Here is a 24,931-nt window from a genome sequence, read left to right as displayed (position 1 = left end):
ATTATATTAATTAATTTGTTTTTTATTTGTTTATTATTCGGGATATGTCAATTATGTTAACATAAAAAAAAACGTGCATATAAAAACATCGGAATTTGAGAGTGCGACCTTGAACACTTTCGCGGATTTCAAAAAAAAATCTGAACGCCGCTGATCCGGCAACATTTGGAGAAAATTATATAAAATAACATGTGTATTGAGTATAGGAATGTGATGATTTCATGTGATACTTGGTATTGCTACAAGCTTTCGTAATACTTATAGCTACAACGACGAAATGTATTGAGTATAGCAAATACATTATGTATGTTATACACAAAGTATTCATCGGATTCTGTGTATATAATCTCGAATAAAAAAGGTTTGATGAATGAAATATTGATTTCGAAACCTTTATAACAGAAAAATAGTCATATCGATGGGAAAAACGATGGATCAATTATGAATAATATCTTATCAATGGAACAAATGATGCAACAATGTTCAATGGTATTAAGCTCAGCAGTCCGAAACCGATATACACACACACACACATTCTAGAAGCCATTTCCATAATTCATTCATTGTGATTGTCACATTGTGACGTGAGGTATCTTACAGCGTTAAGAAAAATCACATAACGTTTTTGAGTAATAGTATTTTACTATGCTGGTGCATGTAATAAGGCTATTACATGTATAGGCAATAGCTTTTACATCACTCGCATAGTAAAACGTTATACTACACACGGGAAATAAAGTGATATCTCGTATCATGATGAGTAAAAGTACCTCGGGCTACCGCCCTCGGATACTTTTTCTCATCTGGATACGAGATATCACTTTACTTCCCTTGCATAGTAATGTACTATTACTATGCAAGGGAAGTAAAGTGATATCTCGTATCCAGATGAGAAAAAGTATCCGAGGGCGGCAGCCCGAGGTACTTTTACTCATCGTGATACGAGATATCACTTTATTTTCCGTGTGTAGTACGACGTTTTACTATGCGAGTGATGTAAAGGTTATTGCCTATACATGTAATAGCCTTGTTACATGCACCAGCATAGTAAATTAATTTATACTACAAGAACTGTGCAGGGATTTTATTCCTTGCACAATGGTGTGATTATGGTTGCGTGATGACAATGGAAATCATGTAAAATGCCTTCGCCTCCCGCTAGAAACTTCCTACTGTCAAAGCAACAAATTTTTCAAGCAAGTACGTAATCTCGTGTTAATAGCAGGTCGCATTTGAGCCTTGAAGTAACAAATAACATACGGATCGTATCATTAATTAGGCACCACGAAAATTGTCGAAAATCCGCATTCCATTCAGTATTAGTACCAGCGACGATTTTAGCCAACCCAAACAAACATCCAAAGACGAGTGTGCAACTGTCGAAAATCGCTTGAGGTGTTAATCTCAAGATTCTGAGAAAACAGGGTATGACAGCCACATCAGTAGTTAAACGCACGCGTTATATTTTGTGTAAACAGTCAACTTGAAGAAAATATTTTTTTTATGTGCCGATGCAAAGATAAACCCAAACTCCCTCTCCGAGCTGATGCATAATGTATGTCTTACCTCACAGAGACATATAATAGTAATTTATGCAAGCAAGGTGCAATGTTCTTTATTAGGCTCTAGACACGAGGCCGCATAATACACATCGTGGGACTAATAAAGTACTTTGCATCGAGTTATATACAACGTTTTATGCCACAGAAGCGTCTAAAATTTGCAAATTTGCATATTATGATGCTGAGTGGCATAATTGTACATTTCGTTCCTAGGACTAAAAGTCTTTTTTAGCGTGTGAGAAGTTTCCAGACAGAGCCGAAGGCGAGGTCTGGAATCGAATTCGCTAAAAAAGACTTTTAGCCCTTGGTACGAATAGTATTTTTCATATTGGACGGAGAAAAAGTGCGATGAAGTCGCACTTTTCGGGTCCTAGGTATGAAAAATCCATTTCATAACTTGGTATAAAAATGAAAACTCTAGTTTTTAATGTGTTTATTGACCTCCGTTACGCCTCGGATCAATAAAATTCCCGCGAAAACTCTATTTTCCATCTTTTTATCCCTAGCTATGTAAAATACTATTTTTGTAAAGTTGAAATTTTTAAATAAACTTTCATAAACCTATCGAGCCACAAATATTTCTCTGAAAAATCGACACAAGAATTGAAGACCTTCTGAAGAGACGGCGAGTTCCTGAAAAATAGGTGAGTAGTCCACGATTCTTCTTGAACTCACCTATTCTTCAGGAAGTCGCCAATTTTTCAGTGTAATGCCACAAATAAACTTTTGTGCCATGTCATGATCAACTCAGAGGTATCTTAATCTGTTCTTTCAAAACCATGGTTGACCTCGCATTTTTAGTTTAATATTGTCGTTGTATCAGTCTATCTATAATAACACTTTTTTTTATTGATGAACTTATGCCGGGCTGGTTTTCAATAATTCAATTATTGTGTACAAACCATTACGCCAATTATTACGGAACGGGGGGATATGGGATGTGGGGATATTATTACGGAACGGGCGTCGCGTCATCGGATTCGGAGCTGCTTTCAATTCATTTACACCAACGCACGTCAAGCATGAGTGGTACTCTAAATATGGTACTGAAACTTGACAGTGTACTGACAAAAAAGTTTCGAAAGACTCAGCTGTTGCAGGTAACTTTGTCTGCAGGTAATCTACAATAGCTGCCACAGCGCCCCATACAAAAAATACAGCTGCGGCAGATAATGTAGATTACCTGGAGACAAAATTACCTGCAACAGCTGAGTTTTTCGGAACTTTTTTGTCAGTGTGTGTCATACAACTGTAAAACACTGTAAAAAACTATTTCATACAAAATAGTACTCTATTTGGCGGCTGTCGATCGACTATGAACACTTTTGCTTGAAGTGCGTTTTCACCTAAAAATTCATTTTAAGGGCATATGTTCGTAATTTGAATGACATCATAATTCACCTATTGCCGTAAGTTCGCTCAAAATTCAAAAGTAACAAGGGCAAACGCAACGTTAAAGCATTCTCATTTCCCACTGCGATAAAAACAATCATTTCATTGATTCATCCACTAACCAAAATTCAAATTCTGAAGCGCACTTATGGCGTGAATTTCAACAATTTCAACCGGATTCTAAACAAGACGATATTGCGAAATGAGTGATAGAGATTGTTATATTCGCTTTACGATTCCAGAGAAGTCGTACGGATTTGCGCTGTTAAAGCTGACTGTACAATTTTAAAAACAATCTTTTCGTTGTAAAGACGCCAAAAGTGAAGCCATGTCAGATTACCGTAAATTAGCTATTTTTTGATATGTTTGTGTAGATACCGGCTTTGCATCTGGTATGTAGTTTCCACATCTGTTGCGCAAAACTTCCCATTAGTAGCTTGCAAGAGTTAGAGTGCCATTCCGCATAACTGACTTTCGGATGATATAGACGATCTCTTCCGCCATTGTGACATATGAATATTTTCCAAGCTTCGAAAACAAGCTAAATTATATCGAGTGACATAAGAATGTCGAAGCAAGGGTGTAAATCAGTATACATAGAATAAATTCAGGCTTCAGGTGATGCCGGGAAGATTTCTGAGCAGTGAGCATTACCTGTACAGGAAAATCTGAAAACTTTAATATAGTTTATGCATTTTTTCTACTGTAACGGTAACTGTAACAGTTCAAAAATATTTGTAGCCATTAGTAAGAAATTGTTCATGAAAATTTTTGAAAATTGAGTTTCTGTTTCAGGAGCTAGTGTCCACAGCATCAATTAAGATCACGATACTTGATTTTTACAAACACCAAATGCTGATTCACATAGCGATGCGAGTTTGACATAAAATTCTTTTGTTTCCAATTGTTTTGAAATGTAAATCTTGCGAAAACTACGAAATTATGATGTTGGAAACGAATCAATCGATCAAATTGCGTGGCTTTCGCAAGTTTGACATTTTAATACAATAAATTAAGATTGGCTCACCTAGTTTGTGTATATTACGTAGGTGGAAGCACGGGGTTTCAGGGGGTTTCGAACATTTAGTATTTTAATGTTGCAGATATTGCAGTGTCAAATTCTGTCCAAGATGTGACATATTTGCAAGGTATTGGCCTTTTTCACAAAGTATAATCAGCGTAACCTTCGTAAAAAGAATCTTGAATCTGACAAGAGCACGTGTGCCAACGTGTAAAAAACAAATGTTCAAAACCCCCTGCTGAACCGTGGTGATCCTCTTGTCAAACGGACAGTACATAAACAAATTCCATCATTTATTCGAATTCGAAAAGGCCTGAAAACAATAGTAGCTTATGCACCTCTGCCCAAAATGTTTGTTTTGACGATTTGGAAGTTATGTACAGAGTCGAAGGCATCGTACATAATCCGAATCGTCAAAACAAACATTTTGGGTAGAGGTGCATACGCTATTTTACTCAACAAAGCGAAAAATCGACAAATAAGAATCGACGCAACGAAGTACCGTACGTGTTATCTCCCAGGACGCACACTGCGTTGAGTAAAAAAAAATGTCAAACTCCCGTTGCTATGCGTATCTACAGTATTTCTCGAATTGATTTTCATTACTCCATTGCAACCGTCTTTCAAGTTTCAGTCATTTGTTCTAAACAAATCACGTCAGTTAACAATTAGCAAGTGGGCAAAATATCTAAATACGAGCGTCTCCCAAGTTTTCTCTGATTGTTTAAAATGTTCCAAAGTGAAAAGAAATTGAAGGGAGCAAAACAACAAAAGCAAGAACAATGGGTCTTCGTCAAACGGTTTCTCACATTATTTCCAGTTTTCACTTCTACAGTCGAAAGACGACAAAATGTGGCGTCAGAAAAAGACTTGAAGAAAAATGAATCATGTACATTGTACACTCACGGAATTTTGAAAACCGACACATTGGCTGTTTTGTGGTTTACTGTTTTTTTGTGAATTTTGAATGTATTTTTATACGGAGAAATCAAAAACTCAAGTAAAACACAGAAACAGAAAACGTGTCGGTTTTCGAAATTCCGTGCGTGTAACAATGTTTTAGGTTTTTTCATGTTTTGGGACAAAATTACAGAACTTATTTAATTTAATTCCTTTGTATAAATAGTTTTTTAGGTATCTGTTGTAGACGGTAGATTTTAAGAAATTTCGGCGAGTTGTAACGCGCGCAACTTTGGTGATAAATATAATATTGTAGATTACGTCCTTGTTTCGATTTTTTTTTATTTAAGTGTGGGGTTTGCAGCTCGAGCCGAAGGCCAGGGATGCAACCACACAAGGCGAAATACAAAGCTCCTAACATTAATGTAAGGTATGTTACTCACAGAGCCCCTAGGAAATATATTTTACCTCTCACGTCTATGAAGTAATACACATTTAAAGGTGCTGTGTGAGTAAAATAATTTTCATTTCGTTCAAAAACAGCTATTGAAACTGCATACCTTTTTGATAATTAAAATTCTGAGACATGCATCAATTATTGCTCTGGATACCATTCTCAATTTGTCAAAAACTAGTTCTGAAACGGAACGTTCGACCTCAAAATGCTATATATCATACACTCATTGTGTATCAGTTCTAAGTGCATTATAATTCGAAGTGCATAATTTTGGGTGTGAATGATCGATTGTGTGCAAAGTTATGTATTGTTTTTTTGGCATTTTTCATCTTTCTCATTTTTTTTAATTTTTCCTTAATTCTATCCCAAGTAGCATTTCAGAAAAAATAACTTATTCGTTAGAATAACGTTGTAGCAACGTTGTCACAACGGTTTTGCAACCGTTGTTGCCCGGTTATAGTTTAACCTAGGTCAATTAACCGTTGGATAACAGTTAAACAACGAAAAAGTTAAAAATTTAAGGTAGAGCAACTATAATTTTTAACTTTTTCGTTGTTTAACGGTTATCCAACGGTTAATTGACGTAGGTTAAACTATAACCGGGCAACAACGGTTGCACAACCGTTGTGGCAACGTTGCTACAACGTTATTTTAACGAATAAGTTATTTTTTCTGAAATGCTACTTGGGATTAGAGAAGTAAAATTAAGGAAAAATAAGAAAGTTTGCAACCATTTCGCACATTTATTTTCGTTTGACGTTTAAAACGTCACTTTGACGTACGGATAAGACCGACTTTTAATTCGAACTAACACTGAGTACAATATTAAAGACATGGTCGTGTACTTAAAAAAAATTTAACTCAACATATTACACAAATGCGTATGCCAATCGATAATAGTTATTTACGTATTGATTTAGGGGACCGAAAGAGTAACGTATTAAATTTTATATGCTGCCTACTGCGGACGAAAGTTGAAAAATTTAAGCCCAAGGGCCGAAAGTGACCGAAAAATGTAAGCCAATGGGGCGAAAGCGAAGCAGTAGGAAGCATACAAGACTCATTAAAAGATGCAAACCTTGATCTTATTCTTGAATGTGAAAAATTTTGAAATATCGGATTCGATCGCTTTTTTATGCAGCGCTATGTACTTGTACAATACCACTAAACGAGTGGATTTGAATTAAGTGTTAAGCATAGTCTATTACCGGTTTTACTAATGAATATAAACCATCCAGGTATGGCCTAATGTCACCCCGGAGGAAATACCGATTTTAAAAACGGATTATAACGCACCAATTTTCGTATTATTTTAACAAAAATATTGCATTTATTTTGCGTTTAACTATTTTTGGAATTGAACGTATTTTGGCGAAAATTGTGTATTTTTTATTTTGATAAAGCTTCGTGGATCAATTAATTGATTGAGTTTTTTTTTAATTCGGAACATTTTTGAGATTTTTTAAAGTTCGATGTTCCCAGTCGACTAGGCCCACTAGGCCCCACCTTTTGGTTGGGTCAGGTCTCTTGACTGGCTGATTTTCTCTATTCATTTTTGCGATTGTTACAAAAATGTCATACAATTGGGCCTGGATTCTCATACCATCGTTACTCAAAATATTCACGACTTAACTTGAGAGTTACGTGCATAAAGTCCCATAAGAACTGACAAGTTACGAATTCTTAAAATTACGAAAATATGATAATCTGCACCCTGGGAATCGATTCTCATAAATTCGTAACTTTAAAAATTCGTACCTTAATAGTTGCCTTCCGTCTATTTTATTCAAAAAAAGATTTCTTGCTTATTGAACTAAAATGCGCTGTCTTTTTTTGTGTTGAAAATATTAAGTCTAGTGTTACCCTTTCGATGTTCGAAATTGAATAATTTGTGGTTGTGTTGTGACGTCTTTTTTGTGAGTTGCTCAGTCAGGTGTGCAAAAATGAAATAAAGTTTAAAATTGGTCTTTTTCGCGTGACCTCGGTATTGCTTTGAAGAAAAAAAACGCAGCACGGCAACTCTATTACAAAAAAGTCAGTGTCACATCTGTCAAAATAAGGTGGTATTTTGACTGCTTCAAAACAAAGTTTGGTTGCTAGAGAGGGTATTGGTCCGACCCATGACTTACAGTCAATGGAATAAATTGTTTTCAGGTTATGGTATTTTGGCAAAAAATTTGAAAATCCCTTCGCGAATTCAAATTTCACGCTAAAATATCATAGACTAGGAAGCACTTAATTGACTGGTACAAGGAATCTCTCTAGCAACCGCACACAATTTTTTTTAACAAAATTAGGAGTGTCCGCTTGCAAATTTCATCATTTTAGAAGTGTTTGAATTTAGTGTAATGAAATTTACAAGCGGACACTGGATACGATTTTTGGACTCCTAATTTTCTAAACAATGTGTGTGCGGTTGCTAGAGAGCTGCATTTACTGGGAACATCGATGACTTTTAAAACTCTGATTTTAAAACTAATTTTTGTTAACAGAAAAATCAAGATTCCATTTAAATTGACGAACACTTATACAAAACAATGTACGTGCAATGTAAGTTGGCAATATTGTAATAATAAACAAGTTTCGAGTTCAATTAACGAAAATTGAACTAACTCGGCTTCTAAATTACAATAATTGGAATGCATCCGAAATAAAACAACAAAAAAAACCATTCAGATTTATGAAAAGTACGAAACAGGCGAATAAGTGAAACTATAAAATCGAATGTACAACGTTAAATCCAAGCTTATGGTTTTCCAACAACAGTTTTTCTTTTTCTCATTTTCATTGTTTCGGTATACAGTTTTATTCTACATATATAGAGATACCATTTGTCATTGATCGTTTCACTTGTTAGCTGGATGGTTAAAAAAGGTTGCTTTTTTTAACAAACCTTTGGTTGATTTACAAAAATGTACAAACAAATAAGTTGCGAAACATTTCCGGCAGTCTGTAATCAGTTAAGAATTTGTTGTGTTTTTTTGTTACTTAATATTAATTGTAAAATAATTTGAAAATTGCAAATCCATGGATTATCTTATAAATCACATTTAATGACAAGCAACAAGACCATGAAAGATATATACTCCACATCGTTTAAGTAAATTCCTGCTTATGTAGCAAAAATACCGACCATCTTTTCAGCCATTATAATTCAAAATATTTCTACATATTCGTTCATGGCGTCTGCGTTTTGTTCCAAACAATCCTTATACTTGCGTTTTTATGTGATGTGGAAACCTCCTTCTCTCTCTCCAAACAATCCGTAAAATGTTTTTGTTTTATCCCTTTATTCTACGTTTCACCCCCAAAATGCCATTTCTATACTTTTTGCCCTTATGCGAATCATTCTATTTCAAATATATTCGCATATATATATATATTGCCCAAAAAACCCAGCTATATGCATAGGATGACAAATATATGTATAGAGCTGCCTTTCCCTGTGCAAAATTCAACCTATTTCATACCCTAAATAATACGTTTCTACATTCGTATTCACATGGTACCATATGTATGTACATACTTTCCAACATAATGGTGGCTTAAAAACTAAACTTTGTTCGTATAACGTGTGTGTAGTTAAAAACCATTCCACCACACCTTCCACCATTGATAACCTCTCTTGCTGGACCATTGCAAAAATACTATGGTAAAAGTTTTGTGTACATGACCACCCCATACCAAATGGTTTTATCTCCAGGGTGGATAAGTAAAAATAATGATTTTTAGAAGGGTTAAAGGGGAAAAGCGAACGAACGATACCATTACGAACCCATGTTTTACCAGAATGCAAAGGGTGATTGTCTCTACTTTATTCACATAAAAACACCATCTACGTTATGTTTATATGCGAACGAGAATGTAACAAAAAATATACCAAAATGTGATAGGTTGGGGTTGATGGGTGAGTTTAAAACAGATATACGTACGTTTTAGAGAGGATAAGTACATGCTATGTTTTTGTATATCGTTTGCCATGTAATTTGTTATAAATTAAAAAACGTGTATGCGTTTGGGATTTTCCTGGGTGGCTGAATGGACATTAGTAAAATTTCCAAGTACGCCGAGATGTTTGATCATGTAGGAATACAATTTTTTTTCTCTGCCGAATCAAACTGATTTTTTTTTGTAAATTTTATTTTACCATAATTTTTGACAAAAATTTGAGTTTGGCGGTTGTCTGAATGCTTAAATAATTTTCTGTTCAACAAAATACGAATTTTCATTCAAAAGAACCAGTTTTTGTGTAGCCTGTAAAACAGTCTATCATGTTCAACCGAATGAAATATCTCTGTAGCACTGATTTAATCATCAACGAGCAATTTAAAAAGATGCAGGCTGAATAAAACAACTATGCGAAATTCAATAGTTTTAAGGGACTTTTCAATTCCAACAGTGGGATGTTAGGAGGTTTTTTCAATGCATTTGATAGTTGAAGTTGCCAGTGATGAAATTAAATTCACAAGAAATGAACTGATGCTGGTGCGAAGAGTCACAGATTATATAGATTTTTAACCCTCTAGATACACAATTGTGACGTTACGTTGATGTGTATAGTACTTCGGAAGGAACTGAGCTTACACGAATTACTCTTTTATTTATTTAAAGTTGACAATAACCGATGGAAGTACTTTTACTAGGCGAATATTTCATCTGTTAATGACAACAACATAAACAATTGAGCAATAAAATCTGCCAAGCTGTCTTAAATTAGCATGTTAAAATTATTGAAGTAAAAGATTTTATACCAATCTGTTTGAATTGTGTATGAAGTAATAGATTCAGTGTATTGGTGGTATGCTTGCCGCTTGTGAAAGATTAAATGTGTCTTCGTCCTGAGCAAGGTTGGGTTTGCTTCTTATAAAATAGTGCGCTAGAAGCCATCACTAACCTTCGCTAATATTTTTCTTGTCCATGTAAATGATTCTTGGATCGTCCGTTTATTATGAGATGAGTAAGAAAAAATGATAATGTTGGTAAAATTAGAACTTTTCAAAGGTCAGATTTGATTCATTAGTTATAAATTTTTGGAGAAAAATTTAGTTCGTTGACGAATAGGTTAATTTAAAAAAATCGGCTTTTGGTTTCGTATTATCTTTCACTCTTAAAGTATAGCCAATTAATCTTGCTATGGTATAAAATATACTCACCCTAACAATAAACAAGACAACCCCATAGATATTATAATTGGAGACCGTGTGATAAGAAGATATTTTATTTGGTAGGCCATTTACCGGAACGTTTATCGTTTAGGATTTATTTTTTTATTACGATCTAGATTCTTCTTCGCTAAATTAGTTTGTAAAGTACGTGAATGTATGTAAATATCAATCGAGGTTTTAAGCTCTGCTGAGACCTACGTGGTTTCTTTTATCTTTAAAAAGCATAAATTTCGTCATTCTAAGCGATTTATATCTAATTCATTTCGCAGGCTTAACATACTTATGCAAGTTAACATTTTAAAAAGAACGTGTGTATGTGGAAGCAATTGGATTTGAATTAAATTACCAAAATGATGAAAGTTTTATTTCGGTAACTGCAATTTCGCTTAACGTAATTTGTATGCAAGTTGTCTGTTTTTTCAATTGCAATTACACATGCTACATTTGTATATAAAAATTATAGTTAGGATAAACACTCAAAAAGTCACGTTACCGTGTGAGTATTGTTGATCCGAGACGAAGCCGATGTCGATAATTTCACATAAACTTAGCTTTTCTATTTATACACGAACTTCACAATAAGATTTTTGTGCACTGGACAACTGAAATACGACTTTTTTTTGATCGCAGATAGCATTGAAATGCGTACTTCTGTCGATCTAAGGCGGGAATGAATTTTCATATATATTTACCATACTCGCGCCATGTCGTGACGTCACGTTTATTTATCTAGAAGGATAAATACTGTTGTTGTCTCGTTTTCGCTCATATGATAAATTAGGATATCGATACATGAGAGGCAATGTCGGCAAGCCTCAATTGTCCGTCTTATGTATTGATAATCTTATAATTCCCTCACAAATTGTGGAAGAATACTTGATTGTTTGAAGTGATTTATTAATTTATTTGTGTGTGTATTTCAGTTGTCCTGTGCACAAAATTTTGTTTGCACCAAGGTTAAGGTTTGCACCTTAAAGAACAGGTTAAGACAGCCAAGTTGACGGCTGACACCGAAATTGATAAACGCACTCAGTACAGCTGAATTTTTTTTATAAAAATAATTTTTGACCGTTAAAAATTTGAATTTTGTATGAAAATTCAATTTTTTGTTGTTGTTATGTTGGATTTCCATACAAGCCTGTCTGTCAAAATTATTTTTATAAAAAAATTCAGCTGTGTGTGAAATCAAATTGAAGAAAATGTTTTTAAAGAAAATTCGGAATTTTGTTTTGTTAAGGGCAACTTTATATAAACTTTGTAGCCGTTGACGCTATATATGTCTCACCGCCTTCGTGATCAACTCAGAGTTGTCTTAACCTGTTCTTTCAGAACCTTGGTTTGCACCTAGGCGGGAAAGTGCTTTTTTCAGCACACGTACTAAATTTCCACACCCCCCTGAACAAAAATAAAGTTTTACCGAAAATGCACCCAAAAATTGATCGCTGTTCTGAATAGAGGGACCCTATAGGGTAGTTCAAAACGATGGTCCGTTAAGCTGGACCAGATGCTTCCCCACACCCATACAACTAAGGAAAAAATTGTATGGGCTGGGGAACAAACTGTTACTAAAATGGGTAGTTAAACGCCGTAAGTGTATTGTTACCTTGACCGAATTCTATTCAAACAAATTTTAGGAAAAATATCTGATGATTTTCAAGGATTTTTTTTTTAGGTTTTCCTGGAATCTTTTAAATCAATGATTTTAAACGATTAAATTTATTATTAGACGCACTTCATTTCAAAAACTTGGATTTTCAGAATTTTCACTAAGAGTTAGGTTATTTAATAGTATTTCATAGTTAATAAGGGACGACCAGCGGTTCAAGGTGAAATGTATTTTCAAACCAACAAAAACGTTTAATTTCGATGATAATTCACTTTCTAGCCTCAGTTATATTAAAATATAATTGTTTTTGTGCTAATATTAGCCATTTTTAGAGCAAAAACTTTTCAGTTTGACATTTCTATATTTCTGTCAAAATGATGTAAATATCTTAAGAAATGTCAAATATTTACAATTTGTTTAGAAGTGGACATTTTGCGTATTAAAATTGACATGGAAAAAATCTACTGAATTGTTTGTAAGTGTCCGAACCTGACGTTGAGCTCGATCTTGTTACTGATTGTTCAATGCGATGTCCTGCTGAAGTGTTCTGTGTGAGTCGTATTTTATTTATTTATTTAGTCAGAACTGTCATTTATTGTCCTAATGACGCTGTTTTTTAGACCCGTACGAAGTACTGGGGTCTTATAGGTTTACGCATACGTTTGTAACGCGTCGAATTGGACTCCCTGAGTAAGGGGAAACCTATTGTGGTTGTCTAGAGATGCCAAATCCTCGAAAAAAAATGTCCGTCTGTCCGTCTGTCTGTCTGCACGATAACTTGAGTAAAACGCATCCGATTTTGAAAATTCTTTTTTTTCCCGTTTGGTAATGTCAAAAGACAGGCTAAGTTCGAAGATGAGTGATTTTGGATCGACCCCTCCCGAGCTGTGGCCCAATAAGTGCTTTACGGTTTTTCGAAGATATCTCCGGACATTTAAACGGTAAACTTGTAAGTGATACGTCAAATAAAAGGTATTTACAATACCGATCGACAAAAAAAAAGTTTATGGAAATCGGATGACCCACACCAAGGGGGAACAGGCACAGGGCGGCAAGCAGTTTTTGCTTGTAGGTCGGCCACATTTGAACATATTTCGTCTGTTTTAGCTTTATTAGATAGTGGAGCATTGGCTTTACTAGATTTTTCGGTCCATCATTGGTGGCAAGAATTCAAACACAAATTCTTGAGACGTTTCGCATCTTTATTGATACATCATCAGTCATGTGGGCTATCTGTACAATATCAAAAACAAACACAGCAACACAGCAAAACTGTGAGGATTAGATAGTAAGTGTTTTGAGAAACTAGTTTGTGATATTGTAATTAGCTAAAGTAAATTGTTTTTGATATTGTACAGATAGCCCACATGACTGATGATGTATCAATAAAGATGCGAAACGTCTCAAGAATTTGTGTTTGAATTCTTGCCACCAATGATGGACCGAAAAATCTAGTAAAGCCAATGCTCCAGTATTTTACTATCACGGTCAAGTAAAAGTTAGAACAGACTACAAATAGTCGAAGCTGACAAGAAGTTTATTAGATAGGTATTGACCGTACCAATCAGGGAAAATTTTTTTAATGAAATTATGTTCTCCGGAGCGTGAGCTAGGTCTCTTGGAGTGAGCTCTTATCTGGCTACTCGGAAGTACAGTGAACATGGAGTATTTTGACAATATCTCGAGTAAATTTTGACCGAATTTCATGATTTTTTTTGTTTGAAAGGTATTAACGAATGTAAAGCGTCGGTACTATTTCCGGTCTCCTAACAAAATGGCTGCCGGCGGCCATATTGGATTTTAGTAAAATAGAAATATCTTGGGAAAAATGATACTTAGAGAGTTTCTGTTAACATGGAAATAATTTGTTATGTGTGTGGGGTTTCAGGGATTCCATATACGGACATCTATATATACCTATATACAGCTATATTGAGCTATATACAGGCATATAGAGCTATATAATAGCATATATTTATCTGTGAAATGTTTATTTACAGTGAAATATAGGTAAATATAGCGGTATATAGCTGTTTAAATAGGAATTTATGAAAGTTGACTTCGTACGGGGCTGTCTATATTGCCTCCGGCAATTTAGTTGTATATGATAACAAGGCAAAGAGTGGATAATGTAAGTGATTTTAAAGGGAGAATAGTTTTTCAGCAGAGAAGAAAATGAAGTAAGAGAAATGAAGAGTTTCACATTAAAGGCTTTTGATACGAATAGGTGTTTCGTACGGGTCGGCGTTAGCTATGTTTTTTTTTTGCAAAGCTGCATTCTCTTGGGTAGGTAGCGTTAATACAGACTGCCTGCAAGAGCTACATAGCGGTTGTGTTTGTTTTTTTGAATGAAACGTCATCATGCATCTAATGAAATAACGCTACCTTCTCAACTTTCTCAACAAATTTAAATACTGGGGTTATAGCAAAAAATTTGGTACGTTCTGGGGTGATTTCCAAACAAAGCGAAAAGCGATACTGCCATAACGAAAAAATGTTTAACATGAAAACATTGAAACATTGAAAAAAGGGTCCAATTTCATGGACTTAAAATGTTCGATACCCAAAAGTCCACGGGTTCCGCAACGCTCTCTTATGATACAAAAGAGGTCAATCTTCAAGTGCGTTTGAAGTGCCATCAACGTTAAAAAAAAAAACTTGTACTAATAAATGAATGAAACCAATGTAAGGTCATAATTTCAGTAGTGTCAAATTGTCCGTCTTTCGTTGGCTTCTCTAAGATATTTTAATTCGTTTTTTTCTAATATACAACTTTTAGATATAATATAACAATAACAGATAACTCGATCCACTTTTTTATTGATATATTTGCAAATAAATGCCAAAACCTTGCGAAAATGTTCAGTCTGTCTGTATTTTGGATATTGTTAGGCACTCGAATGGGCAACATCGAATAAATAAAATGAATGAAATTTTTGTATTAATTTAAATTTAAATGAAATTTAACTTCGCTTCAATAAAATTGTGCTAACTAGCTTCAATTTACAGCATAGATAAACAGATAAGGAAAAATAGTCGATCGAAGCTGAAAAGGCTATTCAGTTTAATAGCTCGTCACATCATTTTATAGATTCATTGTTTAATAGGTTTCCAATTTGAAATTTTAATCAATTACCCTACTCAGGAAATAAAGCACTCAATTTTGCTGGATAAATCAATTAACTTAAATAGATAGTTAGTGACAGTCGTGCATTTACTTTGACAATATTTATTGTCGCAGAAAAAAAAAATAGAATCTCAGTATTTTCATCAGTTAAGAAAATATATTTTACGGAACATAATGAACGGCATTTAGCTTCTTCACATTAATATTGTTCGTGATAATGAACAATTTATAATGTATGCCTTAGCAGTCGAAATGTAGTACCACATGCTGTAAGTATACTATAAATATATCCATAATAAATAATAATGAAATCCACGCACCACCACATATATTTGAAAAGAGTTGCATATTTTTCTGTATATTTCACATACTTTTTTCGACCAATCCTAGATTGTAGGTGGAGCTTAAAAATTTTGTTGTTTTTCACCCCATTTTTGTAGGGGTATAAAACTCAGAAAAGCGTAAATATATACTAAAGTGTACATGGGCATATTAACAAAGCACATATAAAGTATAAGTATATATTTTCCAAAACTCTATGTGCCTTGATTTATGGCTGTAAAGTAACATGGTGCGAGTGAGGTGGATTATCACCCTAAAAAAATCTACGTTTTCAGAGAATACATAGTACATAGTGTATGGTGTGTATGGTACGGTCGTTTATGTACTAAGAGAATGTACCTATTCATGAATTTTTGTGTGAATACGTAATCTATCCAGTATACATGTATATACACGTATACCGTACACTTAAAAAGAGATATGAAAATATTCACATCAAAGCACAAACGCATGAAATTTCTGTTTTGTTGGTTAAATAAAAAAAAAACCTTGAGCATCTTTAAATTTATTTGCATGGTTTTTTTCCCTCTCAATATGACCGTTTGTGCTTATTGTATTACATGTCTTGTTCGACAGAACAGTTTTAGTATTCAATTATACTAAGACAGAGGGCATTAAATAGTTCTAGATCGATTTTGTGTTTGCTTGCTTGCCTATTCTTTATCTAGAAGGAAAAAATACATTGTTCCTTTTCCCGGTGACAAATCCTCCTCACTAAACATTATTCAAGCTAGAAGCTAGGAATACCCATTAGGGTGTAGCGGTTTTACAAAATGTGTTAGTTCTGTTAAGGCTCAGCCGGAAATCCACTCAGCTGGTCCATCTGATCATTTTATGGAAGAAATTTTTTTTTCAAACTTTGATTTTGTGCTGCCGCGAGATCGATTTTTGAAAATTTCGTCGTTTTCGGTCCACATCACATATATCGATTTTTTACGGTGGGCTCAGTGTACATAAAAAGTTGAGTCAACATGGTAATCTAATCTCCAGGCTTCACAGATTATTTTATAAAAAAGATCAAGTCTAAAAAATATTTTTTGAGTTCATGACTGATCGTCAAAGTTCCCCGATGGTGATTTTGAGACTTTAATCTCGCCACAAAATTTGAGGAAAATATGCAAAAATGTAAATTGAACTTTAAATATGCTAAATGGACCGCGGTGAGTCAAATACAACATTTGATTTGAATTGGGACACCTAAATTTGATATTTATCTGACAAAAAGTTGTGTTTTTGGAACATGGAATATTGGTGGCGAAAGTCGAATTACCTCAAATCAATAATTTTTTAGCTTATAATGTATTCCCAGGTTCTGACAATGCGAAACCTTCAATTTTAAGCGTTTTCTAAGCTAATTTACGTACTGTTGACAAGTTCTAGAGCCAGTGGCTACGTCTCTTTACATTTTCAAATTTTGATGTATTTAATGTTGTAAATTAGCTTAGAAAACGCTTAAAATTGAAGGTTTCGCATTGTCAGAACCTGGGAATACATTATAAGCTAAAAAAATTATTGATTTGAGGTAATTCGACTTTCGCCACCAATATTCTATGTACCAAAAACACAACTTTTTGTCAGATAAATATCAAATTTAGGTGTCCCAAATCAAATCAGATGTTGTATGCTTCATAACCTAAACAATCTCCTATCCAGAACAGTCAATCAAAAAAAAATTCTAACGAAATCAAAATATCTAAATTGGACGTGTGTAGTTGAAGTCACGTTCGTGACACCATTCACGTCGAAATACACATTTTCCGCATTTTGAAAACCGTCTAACACGTTTGGTCGGTATTTAATAACTCGAAAGTAGATGTTTTCTAAACGAGTGTAAGGAATCTTATTTTATCAGAACCTCAGGCAATTAAGAAATTACTCTAGTTGCTGCACCGAAAATGCGTGTTCCAAACGAGGGAAAAACACTCAGTTGCAAAGTGATGCATGCAAAAAAAAAGAGTTGCATTGAAGTTGCGCGCCCAAAATGAGTTGCAAATCGAGTGATTTGCCCCTCGGTTCCAACTAAATAGCACTGAAGCACTTATATGCTACCTGCTTCTTAAAACGTTGGCTCCTTCAACTTGCTTTAGTGGATTACATTGGATGATGCGCTGCGAAAGAATCTAGTCATTACAATTTTGTGAAAAGCAAATTCACAAGCGTGTTTTCAAGCGTCGGTAATCGTGTTTTCGATAAGTGTACAGATTTTGTATCCGAGCCGAAGGCGATTCATACCTCCTAATGAATTACGGAGAAGCATCCAATTTATTTTGGTAATGGAAATTCCAAAGGAATTTCTGTAAAATTAACTAAAATGTTTTTTATGTAAGGGCAAACTGACATTTAATGGTCACAAGACAAAAAGCGCAGATTTGTATTAAGAAATTGATAATTTTCTAGATGTTCGATGTTTAGATGAACAATAGTAATAGTATGTAATAGTAGTAATCACACGTGCCTTAACAAGCATTTACAAACAGTGACGTAACACATTTTACATGTTTGTGGACGGTAAGTGCATTTTCCCTGTCTGAAGCAGTGATGTAAAGTGCACTTTACCCTGCATAAGCATGTAAAGAACAATGATCTCCAAGCCATTCAAAGTAGAGCTCGAAAATCGTACGTATAGCAAAAATGGAGAAGTAATTTAAAAATGGCGACATTATCGAATACAATCCGTAAGGAACTTCTTAAGGAATATACATGGATAACTGAGAGAAGGAAGAGAAACAAGAAATGTATAAGACGATGGTACTAGTAGGCACTATGTTTCATTTGAGAATAATTTATTTTAACAATAAATGTGCTGTTCAATTAAATTAGGTTGCTTTACTACACAGCATATCGATCGATCAAAAGATATTATAATTACTAACAATATGTTGAATTTAGAATTTTAGTTTGAAATTAATTATAAATGTGATTATGTATGATGTGGATTGTTGCACTTAAAATTTCTTCTGTCATTGACTTTAATTTAGATTTGTTTAGCCTAAAATGGTCGAAATTTTTTAAAACGCTCTCGCCAAATGTTCCTCTACTCTTAATATTGATGATTTGTTTTGTTGTATGAGCTGAAATATACGATACAATCTTAAGCGGTTTCTCTAATCACTAAAGATTCAAAATTTGACGCTGACAATGCCGTTATTCTGTATTCGTGTCGTGTCTTTTTTGTAACCTTAAACAAAATTGTTCGAAAAAAGTATAGAATCGATTCTCAATTATTCCCGGGTTGCCATATAAAATTTTCAATTTATTAATTTTAGCTAAAACGTTTTGTATAGTCCGTATAGTATTGTGATCCACACTTAGAAAGAGGAATTTATGAAGAAAAAAAAATCATGCACCAGACGGAATAAACCGTGAGCCTGTCGCTAAAAGTATTTAAAAAATTCTCAAAATTTTTTCTCAAAATTTTCGAATATTCTCGCGCTTTAAAAAAAAAGGGTCAATGTAAGAAAACCAATCAAAACTGTCATGGACACTTTGTTGTTGATAATGATGTCAAATTTTTATTGTGAACATTTTCGTAAGAAAAACATTTTGATAGCATAAAATTCTGATGATTGGACCCGGTATTTTCATTGCAATAGGTTAGCATCGCATATATTTCATGGTCGATCCATAGTACATCAAAAATACATAGTTATCGAGTGTAAATAACTTTAACCAAAATTTGAATTTAAATGTCAACAAAACATCAACAAACGAAATATCCCCATCAGCTGGTAAATAATTTCCCATTTAATTTTTATTTAGAGTTTCCGTACTCGAAAAAATATCTTTCTGTTCGAGTCCATTCCTACAATGATTTCTGTTAATTATATTCTAAAAAAAATATATGAAGATTTATTAATGGTTTGTCAGCTAAATCTGTTTTTTTTTTACAAAACTAAACTTTTATTCAAAAAGGCTCTCGGTCTATTACCTTACAAACTTATTTTTCCTGTTTCCAATACCGTTTAAAAAACAAGAGCGGCCTCCTCAAACGGGGGTTTGACAATATGTGGTTTTTTAATTTAAATGAAACAGAGTTTCTGAGCTGATTTCGTTTACTTTTAAAAGTATCAAAATTGGTAACTTGACGTGCCTTTCTTTAAATTTTTAAAGACAGCTTTGCTTATGTATGGATGTCAAATGAACGTGGTATTCTAAATACAACTAAAATAATCTCCAATTTACTATGACTTTTTAGAAGACAATGTTCGTGCTAGAATCGCTATCATGGCTTTAAAGAATAAAATTTAAAATAACATATTGAATTGCGAACTAGGTTATTCAATATAATTACGTAATTGTTTGCATTAATCTTTTTTTTTTTTTGTAAAATTAATTTCCACTTTTAATCCGGCTGACCTCTTGTCACTTGTCATTTTAAACCGAACTGAGCCACGCTGAAAAATGTATTAATATGAAGCCTATTAAAGCTTGGTTTTATTGGTACGTTTCTCTACTCTCACAAGCATACACCTTGATTTTAGACATATTTTTTATGATTTCATTTAAATGTTAATTATTATTTTTATCATACATGCACGTACACACAAACACAATTGTATCCCCTTTTTCTGAAATTATGCTGATATAATTCATCCATCATTTGATTGTTATATATGAAGAGCTATACCATCAATACTATAATGGAGTCGTTACGCAACAAAAACTCAATTGAATTTTTATTACAATTCGTGTCAATATGCCATCATTCTGGCAATGATTAATCGATATTTGAATTATTCGTTTATGTCTGTTACAAAAAGATACATAAAATTTGCGTTTTTTCCGGTAAATAAAGCAGAAAAATTATGATCTTTCAATTAGTCGTTGTCGTTGTCGTAATTTCTTTTGGAAAATATTTTCTTCAGCTAAAAGACTTCATCAAAAACTATAGTTTTCAGCACGACATGAAACGCATTGACACAGTATTTAAACTAAGGACATCTGCTCATAACAGCGTTTATCACGGCAGAGTAATATAAACCAGGCAGTAGCAGTTTATTTTCGAAATGTCAAATAAGGGACCTAATACACTGTATGAAAGTGAACTCAAATGAAGACTGACATAAATTGAAAAATTTTAATTCGCAAAAGATATAGGGCTACTAGATTATTCAGGTCCTTAGTTAAATCAGCGCTACTGCCTGGTTAACTTTACTCTGTCGTGCGTTTATCTCTCAGCGTATTTTCTATTGTTGGAAGGAACTGTCACGTAAACGTAGAGCTAAAAGTGTACGGCGTAGACCGTAAATCTCGGTTTATTTTCAGCAGAGTTAATGTCCTCCACGATGTTATGCCGTTCAGCTCACCCTTTACGTGGTAGTTCGTTCGAACAATAGCAAAGAGGCGGAGTTTTCATTGTCTGTTAGGCGACGTAAGTGCGTGTGATTCTAAAACTTAAGACTGAAGGTTCAAAATTCAATTCTACTAAATTTTTTGCCAGATTCAGGAAAATGTAGATAATGCTGTCACATTTTTCCTATTTAAAAATAGATTTTAAGAATGTGTATGTGTATGAATGTGTATTGTAAAATGACATTTAAGTACTAAAGTTCTTTGGTTTTAAAAATTTTAATTTGTATCCCTTTCAAGGATGGCAAGAATAACAGCAGTTGTAACTATCGGATCTATTACTTCATTTGATCTAAGTTAGTTTCAAAAGAGTGATTTCAAATCTGTTACTTAATTTTTTTAACATTATTGTCAGAGCTAGTCGTTATTGCTTCGGTAGTTATCGTTGGCAGGAGAATGTAGTTTAGAAACTAAGGGTAAAATCTATTACAATTTAATACTTTTCTTCATAAAAAGACTGCTGTCACTGAATTATTTTTTCATGAACAAACTTCACTGCTGTGACATTTCATGGGAATGAACCAATGTGAAGTTGTTACACAAAAAAATAGTACAGTGAGATTGAAGTACTATAAAAAAATGTGGCGCCTCTACAGGCCAACCGACTAGGTGAATAGAGTAGAAATATAATTTTCTATGCTACTTCGAACGAAACAGCACTCCACTTTTCATGCCAGATAGTATCTGACAGATACAATACGTATACCATTTAAAGTTTCTGAAACTATTCCCAAAATTTGCAGAAAGGACTTAGTGAAAAATGTAAACAAAAGAATTTTCACTAAGTCTCACACAAATCTAAAGTCTAAATGTTTCCATTTTAGGCATGGTAAGAACCATCACCTCAGTATTTTTTAATCAAGTTCCTGGAGTTTTTATTGAATTACCTGCTCAGGATGAATGTAAAGTTCTACATCAAAGTTTTATTGATTCTGTCAGAAGTAAAAGTTAATTGTTTTTCTGAAAAGTTTTAATAGGGACGTTATAATGATAACTTCGATACATGAAAAACTCCACTGTACTACCACAAAACGAAAATTTGCGTAAAGGCAAACGACCCACCCCTTATATGAACCACCCCATTTTTGTAAGCAACGATGGGAAAACTCCAATTTAAGTGAAACTTCATAATGTTGTTTCCATGTACTATTTAGAATGATAGCGCCGTAAGTTTCTGTAGATGAAAAGGCCAAATGCCCCCATCCCCTTATGTTCGTATTCAAAGACTTTTTCAATTTTAACAATTTTCAGTTGCCTCTGTGTGTACACACAGTACATATAGCTATAATAAATTTCCCTGTAGACAAAAATAATAAAACATTCCTTTATTCGTTTCGTAGAGAAATACTTATTCAACGTATAGCAAGAGTGCAAATATAAATTAAGGTAAAACGAACTTACAGTTATGCATTCTACGTAGAACTTTTTTTTTTTTGTTCTACAAAACTTCTACAAAATATATACGATCTCATTTATATTTTATCTTCTGGGCAAAAACCCTCATTGCCTATCTTTGCCAAACACATCTCTGTTGAGAATAAAATGTTATATAATGGGCAAGAGTCAAAATGAAAATTGTATGTTTTTAATATACCATGTTACAGCTTATGTGTATCTATGTACATATGTGTGGTAACCATACACACCTATTATATTGTTGGTGTTTTAAATGAAGAGTTTCACCATTTCGCCTTGCTAGCAAATGAATATATCTTAGTTTAAATAATACAATAGCCTAACCGAACCATCTATAATACTGGATGTTACAGTCAGGTACAGAAACACCGGCACTGAATGAGATAGGAAGAAAATATTTTTTACGTAATATCGATAGGTCAAATTAGCTTACTAATCGGATCTTCGGCAAGAAGTCTCCTAGATTTGTTACAATCTGTCGAACGTTCTTGTCAATTTTGAAGCATTTCAATGATTGAAGATAGTTCAGGCATAAAGTCTCACATAACTAGATTTGGTAGAATACTGTAGCGGTAACCGAAAATTTCAGTTTGAGCTTTCATACAAAGTAATTTCATTCCGCTTGTAGGGTTGAGCCAAATACACAGAGACCCAGCGTAGATATACTGAGAATATAAAACCTTGTTCGTAAATACCGACTGACTTGCATTGATTACATAAACAGAAGTAGGTCAAAACTGTTACTAGTATTAAATAAGGACGAGTCGATCATGATCGTCATTAAACAATTGTGTCTACGCTTGTCATTTCCATTTACCACCATCATTTCAACTCATGAACTTACATATTTCTATTCGTACGTACCGACCAAAAATTATATCTCCCCCGTGGCGGTGCCTTAACTTTTGCTGTAGAGTTGTAATGTAGCATATTTTCCGCCGTTACTGTTTCGAATTTTATTTTAACTATCTTCTCATTTTGCAGATAACAGTAAAAAATTGCTGGTCGGAGGGATCATAAATCAACAGCCGCAAACCACACGGACTTTCGGGACCTTAGAGAAAGTATGATAACGTATATAAATGAATGAATGGAAAGAGAATCATGAAACTGTGAAGTACCAAGTCTCCCTTAAACAACATTACCAAAAACCATACATACCCAATGCCTACATAATGTATAAATATGGACAGTGGTACGTTATTTCAGCGTAAATAAATGACTTGGTTTTTCGTTAAATTGTAAACTTTTTCTCATTTTAACTTTGTTTTTAAAATATTTTCAGCGCGAGAAAATATTTGATAAATTTTTGTTCCTCTATAATTTATTTGAAATTGCTTGAAATAAATTAGTCTATTGTTTTCGAATATAATGTTGCGTCTTTTGTTTGGGCTTCTGTGAAACATGTTCATGTGGAACTGAATTTAAATTAAAATTAAAACAATACAGTGACCGTAGTAGATGTATGTAACTCTAACGAGTTTCAATCGAGTTGCTTAAAAAGTAACTATAGCTTCGCATAACGACGCGAAGCCGACCTTTAATTCAAAAGTCAAGTTTGACAGTATAACAAAAGAAAAATTCGAAACAAAGCGTTGCTCCCAGCAATAACCCTTGTATGACAGATGTTAATGCTTGTGTAGAATAATTCTATATAAGCATTGATATATTACGGTCATATGAACTTGAGTACATAGCAGCATAACTATTCGATCGTATAGTGCACTTAATGATGCGCAGGTATAGTGCGCATGTATATCAATGGTATGCAAATAATATGCAATACGCTATTGATGCGCAAGTATAGTGCGCATATATAGCAGTGATATACAAGTAACATGGAGTGTGCTGTATGATATATGTTTTGTTGTTGTGTATCATAATAATTAAGAATGAACATAATTGTTATGGTATGATTCATCTTGATGCACATGCAGGATGCGCATGTCAATCATTCTAGAAGTTAATGACTTACGTAGGATTAAGTTGAACCATTAGAGTCAATGTACTAATGAATCAATTACGTAGGTTGATTCATTAACACCTCTTTGTTTAGATTAAGTTCTTTGTTAGAATTTAGTATAAATACTGTAACAATTGATTGAATAAATCAGAGTTTAATTCTCCTTTGAGAAGAGAACAACTTAAGTTTTACTTATACCGATAACGAACACGTATTATAGTAATTTACTAAACATAAATTGGTGACCCCGACGTTTGACGTGTAAAGCGTTGGTAACAGTAATAAATTGTAAAAAGAATTTCTAAGGGACTGCAGCCCTGAAGGAATTCTTTAAGCATTTGGACTTGGTTGGCAACCGTAAACCCTCAGCTCTAAGGCAATCGTTACGAAAGGAGCAAAGGAAAGTATTTGGACTTGGTTGACAACGGAAAGTCAAAGCTCTGGGCAGTTATTGGAACTACTGAAGGGAGCATAAATCAAGTATTGGGCTTGATTGGAAAAACAAATCGCAGCTCTAAACCAGTCACATAGAGACGCTGAAAGGAATATAAATTAAAAACCGGTAAAAAATGTCAGACACCACGGCGATGCTCAATGAGCAACAGGTGATTGGGGATCGCATGAAACAAAG

General features: G+C 33.8%; 2 long non-coding RNA genes across 2 annotated transcripts in view; both read left to right on the top strand.

The window, feature by feature from the left end:
* The window catches only part of LOC119070416, a 61,834-nt gene extending 38,164 nt beyond the window's left edge, over positions 1-23,670 (top strand). Inside the window, exon 3 of the long non-coding RNA XR_005086508.1 lies at positions 23,322-23,670. This is a non-coding gene — a long non-coding RNA (uncharacterized LOC119070416). The remainder of the gene's footprint in view (positions 1-23,321) is intronic.
* On the top strand, positions 1,812-18,140 carry LOC119070415. The gene is made up of 3 exons (XR_005086507.1): positions 1,812-1,829; positions 2,590-2,591; positions 18,012-18,140. It is a non-coding gene; the product is annotated as an uncharacterized LOC119070415 (long non-coding RNA).
* Positions 23,671-24,931: the final 1,261 nt, after the last annotated feature.

Source organism: Bradysia coprophila (genome assembly GCF_014529535.1).
Source record: "Bradysia coprophila strain Holo2 chromosome X unlocalized genomic scaffold, BU_Bcop_v1 contig_79, whole genome shotgun sequence".
Taxonomy (NCBI): Eukaryota; Metazoa; Arthropoda; class Insecta; order Diptera; family Sciaridae; genus Bradysia; species Bradysia coprophila.
The sequence above is the reverse complement of the archived record's forward strand: the minus strand, read 5'-3'. Positions and strand labels throughout refer to the sequence as shown.